The sequence below is a fragment of the Syngnathus acus genome, chromosome 2, assembly GCF_901709675.1.
Source record: "Syngnathus acus chromosome 2, fSynAcu1.2, whole genome shotgun sequence".
Classification (NCBI taxonomy): Eukaryota; Metazoa; Chordata; class Actinopteri; order Syngnathiformes; family Syngnathidae; genus Syngnathus; species Syngnathus acus.
The window spans coordinates 2,478,828-2,484,926 of record NC_051088.1 but is presented as its reverse complement, the minus strand read 5'-3'; the positions used below and the strand labels follow the sequence as shown (position 1 = coordinate 2,484,926).

The following is a 6,099-nucleotide window of genomic DNA, read 5'->3' as shown; positions in this document are numbered from 1 at the left end:
CTCGCAACGTGGGTCAGAAACTGTAACAATATGGATTAAAAACAAACGGAGCAACACCAGAAGATGTCAAAACTCTCGTTGTGAGTGAACTGGAGGAACTGAAGAAATGTGGCCTGGTGGTGGGGGAACCAAACATTTACAATGGCTGAACTAATGACCATTAACTGGTACCTATGGACCCTCCGGACGAAAATAATGGATTACAGCGAAGTACAACAAGGCAAACAGAGACTGGCAGGGAGGACATCCATCTCAGGTAGACAGTTCCCTTACACCTTTCATGCCATCCAGTGACATTCTCACAAATGCAGGAATTTCTGTCCCACCGAATCTAGACTCTTTACTATTTAATTCATTTGATCTAGAGAATGCTAATGCTGGTATCTATGAGTCCTTCCTTAACCCAGATACAAATTACACTCCCTTAAAATCTGTTGAAATGTCATGTGAATATTTTTCTGAAGATATGTTTAACAAACTGTGCAATACTCCTCCTGGCCACTGCCAAACAAATGTATTCTCCACTGTCCACTTCAATGTACGGAGTATCTCTAAAAATTATGATGGTCTAAAAACCTATTTATCAACCTTAACACATTCTTTTTCAGTAATAGCTCTTACTGAAACTTGGATGGTTGATAATACATCTAGCTACCCTCTCTCTTACTACACTCCTATACATTCCTGTAGACCAAACAAGCAAGGTGGAGGAGTCTCACTGTATGTGATTGATAACTTAAATTTCTCTCCCAGAAAGGATCTAAGTGTCAACTTTGACATGACTGTAGCAGAATCTGTGTTTATAGAACTCTCATCTTGCTCACTTATAAACAACAAAAATGTGATAATTGGATGTATATATAGACCACCAGACTCTGATAAAATCACCTTCAATGAAGCCCTCGACTCTACTCTAGAAATCATAAACAAAGAAAACAAATTGTGTGTCTTACTTGGTGACTATAATATTAATTTGCTTGAATCTAAGCAGTCACATACAGCAGACTTCCTTAATACATTATATTCCAGTAACTTTTTCCCTCTTATCAACAAACCCTCCAGGATCACAAGCTCAACGGCCACTCTCATAGACAATATCCTATTTAATTCTCTAGACTACAAGATAACATCTGGCCTTTTGATCTGTGATGTATCCGACCATCTACCTGTCTTCCATCTCATCCACAATGATAGTAGTCCCGAAATCAAAGATCATATTGGTGATCAAATGAAATTCCGCAAATTTACTGAGAAAAACATGGTATCTTTTATATCTATCATCAGCTCTGTGTCATGGGATGAGGTTATCCTGTTGCAAGATGTCAACAAAGCCTATCACTCCTTTCTAACAATACTCACAAATGCATTAGAGTCCTCCTTTCCTTTAACTTCTAGTCGTAAAAATAACTCTAAGGGGAAACCATGGATAACGGATGAACTAAAAAAATCTTCACGTAAAAAAAATAAACTATATAGAAAATCTATTGCAAATCCCATCCCTATAAATATAGAAACATACAAGAAATATAAAAACAGATTTACAGCATTACTAAGGAAAACCAAACAAACTTACTATGCTGATAAATTTACACAAGCCTCCGGTGACATCAAAACAACGTGGAATCTTATCAACCATTTATTACATCGCAAGAAATCAAAAACATCTACCCCAAGTGAGATGCTGGGGAAGAATAGAGCTCATTCAAACCCAATAGATATTTCTAATGGTTTCAATGATTTCTTTGTAAATGTTGGCACTACCTTGGCATCTAGCTTCTCAACCTCTGATACAAGCCCCTGTTGCCTTATTAAAGGGCAGTTTCCTTCACTCTCCATTCTTGACCCTCCTAGTGTTGAGGAAGTTTACAACATCGTCATGAGCTTGAAAAACTCGGCCCCTGGCCATGATGAGATCAGAAGCATACTTATTAAGAAAATCATTCATTCGATAATAATTCCACTAACACACATTTTCTCCTTATCTTTAAAATTTGGCATTGTACCCCAAGAATTAAAAATTGCTAAAGTCATTCCTATCTTCAAAGCTGGTGAGACTAATGAATATGGTAATTATCGACCTATATCCGTACTTCCTTGCTTCTCCAAGATTCTAGAAAAACTGGTTTACTCAAGATTGGCAAAGCACCTAGAAACAAACAATATTCTCTATAAACATCAATACGGTTTCCGCAAAAAGTTTTCTACTGAGCATGCACTGCTTCAGCTTGCCAACCACATCTCAACGGCTCTTGACAATAAGAAATTCGCTCTTGGTGTCTTTCTAGATTTAAGCAAAGCATTTGATACTGTCGACCATAAGATCCTTATCGCTAAGCTAGAGAGATATGGAGTGAACGATTCTGCCCTGAAATGGTTCACAAACTATCTCGCCAACAGAGAACAATATGTATATATAAATGGTTGTTCTTCCAACAGCTCTAAAATACTATTTGGGGTCCCGCAGGGCTCAATATTGGGTCCTCTATTATTTTTGGTGTACATAAATGATTTTTCCATGTCTTGTTCAAATTTTCTTCCTTTGTTATTTGCGGATGATACCAATCTCATTGCCACCCACGAGGATTTTAATTTCCTCATTGCACGTGTGAATACTGAGTTGCACGCTGTTACAAAATGGTTCAAAATAAATAAGTTGTCACTCAATATAAAAAAATGTAACTTCATGATCTTCTGCAATATAAATAAATCTTACCCCAAAAAACAGACCAAAATTTACATAAATAATAACGAAATCCATCAAGTTACTAGCACTAAATTCCTAGGAGTTATAGTAGATAAACACTTAAACTGGTCTGAACACATTGATTTGGTTTGCAAAAGATCCATGAAAACGCTAGGTATTTTACGAAAAGTTTGTCCCTTGGTCCATCCGTCTGCTCATCTCACTCTGTATTTTAGTTTCCTCTTTCCTTTACTCAATTACTGCAACATAGTCTGGGCAGCTACATATCCAACATACCTCAGCAAATTACTCATCATACAAAAGAAGTTCCTAAAAATGATCTCTTTTTCAAATAGATATGAACCATCGGCACCATTGTTTAGAAATTATTCATTACTGCCAATTGATAAAGTAAATATTCATCAAACCTGTCTACTCACCCATAAATATATATATAGGAAACACTGTCTTCCAGCCACTTTTCATAATTTCTTCGCATTTGTATCTGATTTTCATTCTTATCCAACAAGACAGGGGGACAATCTCCACCCACCGTCCTGTCGAACATCACGCCATCAATATAATATCCATTTTAGAGGGCCCTCACTCTGGAATGAGCTACCAATCCATATCCGATCCATATCTTCACAGGTTGCTTTTAGAAAGCACCTGAAACACCACCTTCTCCACTCATGATCCTACCAGTCCAAAATTACTCCACCGCACTCAGCTGATCCATACTAAGAACATCAACTTAAACCACTATTTATACCCTGATTCTTCCTTGTTTTGTTATTTTCTGTTTGCAGTTCTTCTGCTCCCTCTTAGCTATTTCTTACCTGGTGTTTTTTTGATTGCTTCAACATCACTAAGTTTCAAATTTTGTTTCTCTTGTTTCTCATTTTGTATAGTGTATTTGTTTATGTATGTATACATTCACATTCGTATATATGCATATGTAAATATGACGATTTAATATTTAGCTAGTTATGCTTGTGTTTATTCATTTATGTTTATTCATTTATATATATATATATATATTTTTTTCTTAAACACTTGAATGATATTTGATGACACAGCACTTTGTTTGTTGTGCACTTTGTTTACACAGGAGTGGAGCTCCTTACAAGCCCTAGGCTTCGTCTCCCTCCCTGCACTGTTATTTGTTATAATAATATGTGCTAAACAATAAACAACAAAACAATAAACATAAACAATAACTGTTAGAGAAAAGCATCAGCGGACAAAACACAAGTGAGACGGAAGATTGAGTCTTAACTTGTACAAGGAGGGCAGTACAGACAGTTAACAACCATCGCACTACCTCTGAAGATCTGTCTGCCTCCTTGCTCTTTTTATTTGGGGTCGCCCTACCCACAAAGTGAAACAAAGCCCCTAAGGGAGGGGGAGCGTATGGGCTTTGTTTCGTAAACATAAAAAACGCAAGGTGATATACTTAAATGGCAACAGGATGAGGTGTCAAGAGTTCAGCAATCCCTCTGGCAGGAACCCAGAAGCATGTTTAACGCTCCATTAAGATCGCGTGGTTGCGGTGACAGCCACTCGTCGCCTCTCGATGTATGATAGACGAGTGGGCCTCTCAGGGGCCTCTCGGGGGCCTCTCGATGTATGACAGATGGGTGGTTGCGGTGACAACCATTCATCGCCTCTCAATGTACGCGATGTACGATAGACGCTTCATTGAAAGTATGGAACAAGGTGCAGTCTTTCTTTGCAGCTGCAACCTGTTGGCCCAGTTGTAACCTCTCACCTCTCCTGTGGTAAGAACATAAGAACAGCACGGCAAACCAGCAAGCACGTACTCGGCGTACCATTGTGGTAAGCCATCACGGTTATATAATAATGTTGTAGTAAAGACTAAAAAGAAAAGAATGTAATATTGCGTAAGAGCATAATATAAGAAAGCGTATAAAAAGCATGATATAAGAGAACGCATGATAACATATATGTACACATTTTTCCAACAATTCCCCCCTGATTATCATAAGTTCTCAGAAACAATCACATCACCTGTAGACGGCCACTTCAGAAGATTTTCAGCCGCAGGATCACACGTCATAAGAACAGATTTACACTCGGAAGGGAAAAGAGGGCAATCAATCAGTGTCGGTGTCAGGAAACAAAACGGACACGTCAACTACGGGAGCCTCAAAGAGGGAGTCCTCGGTAGGGTGACGAATATCCAAAAACTCAAAGTCGTCCTCTGGGAGCAACGGAAAAGTCTCAGCTGATGGAGAGATAGCAGTGGTAATCAATTTGTTAATTAGGGACCGGAGACACGGAATGCAACAACATCCACACAAGGTCAAAACAGCAGAAAAAACAGCAAGGGAGACTAGGACCGAGGAAACCAAGGTGCGGTACCTTCCGAACACATTCAGCCAGTTTGACCAAACGTCTGTGTTCACCCCACTGTGCTCCTTCATCTTCCCATTCAAGGTCCTCAGGCCCTCGAGAGCCTGGGACAGGCTTCCATCAGCTGCAGTATTATTTGGAATGAATGTGCAGCATTGATCACCAAACATGGCGCAGACACCGCCCTCCTTTGAGAGTAGCATGTCTAGGGCCATCCGGTTCTGGAAAGCCATGAGGGACGTAGCGGCCAGTTGGGAGTGGACCGCCTTGAAGCCCGCCTCGGTCCAGTTCCCAAGCCTCTGCACGTTGTAATGGATGTAATTGATCCTGTCGACATTTTTGTTAAGAGTACACCACCAACACAGGGTGGATTCAAACCCAGCTGCTACCTGGTTCACCAGCTTATACTCATCCGGTACTCCTCTGGGAACACCAATAGCATCTATATAAGTCGGGTCTGCAGCGCCTTGCCAATCGGCACTTCGTTTAGCTCTCAGCCAGAATTTGGGCACTATGGAATCAACAAAAGATCCCAACTCAAAAGGAGTCATGGGCATCAATAAAACAGGAAGCAAAAGGGTTACCAAAGCGCAAATCCCAGAGCTATTTGAAGGCAGACTATCATCGAGTTTGTTAGTATTACACCAAAACCAAATATCACCACGAGCGACTGGTGAAAAAGGGGCAGTGACATTCACGATATTAGCACACATTGGTGTAGTTACAACACCAAGCGGCACGCCGGTACCCGGTAATCTGACGCACGTGAAATTTCCCCTAGCAACATCAGACGAAAAAAGGGGTTTGTTCTTTGTCACGGAGGAAACAGGAAAAAATCTGTCCCATGCAGAGCAGTCATGAGTAGGTGAGATGGAAAGGGATGACATCAAAACAACAGCACACTTCGGTGTAACACTAGCAGGTACAATTTTCAAAAGGGGTCTTGGGCCCATACACACAACGCAACTGGTGTTAGCCATTGCAGACGCTTGTTCGGCCATAAGGAGCCAGTTGTTAGTCTGACCACTCATACCCGTGGA

At 40.3% G+C, this 6,099-nt stretch overlaps 1 protein-coding gene across 2 annotated transcripts in view; it reads right to left on the bottom strand.

Annotated features, from left to right (window-relative positions):
* hm13 (histocompatibility (minor) 13) overlaps positions 1-6,099 on the bottom strand; it is a 101,665-nt gene that overhangs the window by 15,318 nt on the left and 80,248 nt on the right. The window lies entirely within an intron of this gene.